We start from the raw sequence: 2887 nt of genomic DNA, 5'->3' as shown, positions 1-2887 counted from the left end.
TTTACGGTCCAATCCGGGGATTTTCTGCTTGCCCTCATTGCAAAATATATATATTCCTGCCTGTCAACTTTATTTATTTATTTCACCATGTGGAGGAGGCTGCCATCTCCTGGCAGCTGTGTCACACTGGCCGCTGGCTGTGTGTCGGCGGTTATGTAACAGCAGATGAAACGGTCATGCGGATGTTAAGCCTATAAACCGTGGATTACACTAGAAATAGTGGAGATGTACAACGTCTTATTGTTTCTATTATATACCAAGCATAGAAAACACATGTGAGTTCATTTCTATCAGACTGACGACGTAGCGTCATGCCAGTACATTACTTGTTTGTATTGTTTATTTGAATTGAATAGTGCTGCTACCCACCTCTGCCTCTCCCCCCTTGTTTTCATTTTCATCATGCACTCAGTGTTTAAGTGGAGACATCAAAGGATACACTACAGACAAATCCTTAATCTTTGGTCAGTTCATTGTATAATAGATGCAGTGCTTCTTGGATATGATATTTTATATAAGAGACAAATATATCTGTAGTCCCAGCAATGGTTGAAGTTAATCCCAGAAATTATTATGTGTTGAAAATGAAATAAAATACAGTAAATCCTGATTGTGTAAATGTGTAACTGTAGGGATGCACGATATTATCGGCACCCTATCGGTATCGGCCGATATTGGCTTAAAAATGAACTATCGGATATCGGCCAACACGCCGATATCCGCCGATATAATTAACCGATAAAATAATGAGCTGCTGCATACTTGATTAAATGCCCGACCTCGGCGCAATGTCCCCGGCGCGAAGAAGACCTGCGCGGTGCTGCGCAGCGTGATGACGTCACGTGTGTCTACCTGCAGCATGAGAGAGTTGGAAGGCAAAATGTCCGTGGTGTGGAAGTTTTTCAAAGTATCCGAAATAGAAAGCAAAACTGCTATTTGCAATGACTGCTCAGCTTCGGTGATGCGAGGAGGAGCCAAGGCAAAGTCTTTCAACACTACAAACTTGATTAACCATCTCAAGACCCGTCACCCCGACCGTTGTGATAAGAGTATCACCATTATACTGTACGCTAATTCCAATACAGAGGAGAGTTGATGATCTCTGTAATTAGGTGTGCGGGGAAAAGTATCGGTATCGGTAATCGGCTAAATGAGTTGTAAAATATCGGCATATCGGCATATCGGATATCGGCAAAAAAATCTAATATCGTGCATCTCTAATAAGCACATGTATCACATTTGGAAAGGGTCTGAAAATTGTCCTTCAATTTATTGTCCTTAATGTCCTACATTTATCTCTGAAAATGCACTTATTTGAACCTAAATTGATGCAAATTCCAACATCTTCCTCCAAAAATAGAAGTTCTGTGTGTGTTGTTTGAGTGTGTGTTTGTGGCATTAATCCGCATTCCCTGTTTGTCTAAATTTGAAGGCCGCCACTCCGCGAATGAAAGAGCATTGTTTGCTTTCAGTTCTGCATTCAAGATTGCGGAACATGAAAGAAGGCTGAGGAAGAGGAAGTGGAGCAGAAGGAGAGGAAGGGCAAAGTCAGGCAAGGAAGCGTATTAGTAAGTGCATATGTTTGTGTTTGTGTGTGCGTGATTGTTTTGAGTCTGACTTTATAATAGGGCTGCTTCAGGGCTCAGCTCTGCTTCTTCTCATTACCTTTTCACAGGCTGAGGAGAGCATGAAGAGTCATCCTGCTGTTGTCATTTTGCATGACCATACACCGATCAGCCATAACATTATGACCACCTGCCTAATATTGTGTAGGTCCCCTTTCACCACCAAAACAGCCCTGACCCGTCGAGGCATGGACTCTTCTAGAACTCTGAAGGTGTGCTGAGGTATCTGGCACCAAGACGTGAGCAGCAGATCCTTCAAGTCCTGTAAGCTGTGAGGGCTTGTTTGTCCAGCATATCCCACAGACGCTCGATTGGACTGAGATCTGGGGAATTTAAGGCCAAGTCAACACCTTGAATTTGTTGTCTTGTTCCTCAAACCATTCCTGAACCATGTCTGCAGTGTGGCATCCTGCTGAAAGAGGCCACTGCCATTAGGGAATACCGTTTACATGAAGGGGTGAACTTGATCGGCAACAATGTTAAGGTAGGTGGTACGTGTCAAAGCAACATCCCCATGAAGGGCAGGACCCCAGGTTTCCCAGCAGAACATTGCCCAAAGCATCACACTGCCTCCAACGGCTCGCCTTCTTCCCATAGTGCACCCTGGTGCCATGTCGTCCCCAGATAAGCGACGCACACGCACCCGGCCATCCACATGATGTAAAAGAAAACGTGATTCATCAGACCAGGACACCTTCTTCCATTGCTCTGTGGTCCAGTTCTGATGCTCACGTGCACCCTGACCGGTCTGAGGCTACGTGGCCCTATACGCAACAAACTGATGCATCGTGTGTTCTGACAACTTTCCATCAGAACCACCTTTTCAGCAATTTGTGCTACAGTAGCTCTTCTGTTGGACCCTGTCGTGAGTTCACTGGTTTTCCTTCCTTGGACCGGGAACACCTCACAAGAGCTGCAGTTTTGGAGATGCTCTGACCCAGTCGTCTAGCCATCACAATTTGGCCCTCGTCAAAGTTGCTCAAATCCTTACGCTTGCCCATTTTTCCTGCTTTTAACACATCAACATTGAGGACAAAATGTTCACTTGCTGCTTAACAAGATAATCAGTGTTATTCACTTCACATGTCACTGGTCAGAATGTTATGGCTGACACACACACACACACTTGCCCAAACATGCATACACACAAATTAAATAGGCACTCAGGTCAACACATATAGACAAACATATGATGGAGGCATGAGCAGGAACAGCATGATGAAAGGATGCACAGTTGGAAATATCGACAAACACGGAAAGTA

The sequence above is a fragment of the Semicossyphus pulcher genome, unplaced genomic scaffold (genome assembly GCF_022749685.1).
Source record: "Semicossyphus pulcher isolate SPU_LCO1_2020_fin unplaced genomic scaffold, fSemPul1.0.p SCAF_11, whole genome shotgun sequence".
NCBI classification, from domain to species: Eukaryota; Metazoa; Chordata; class Actinopteri; order Labriformes; family Labridae; genus Semicossyphus; species Semicossyphus pulcher.
The sequence above is the reverse complement of the archived record's forward strand: the minus strand, read 5'-3'. Positions refer to the sequence as shown.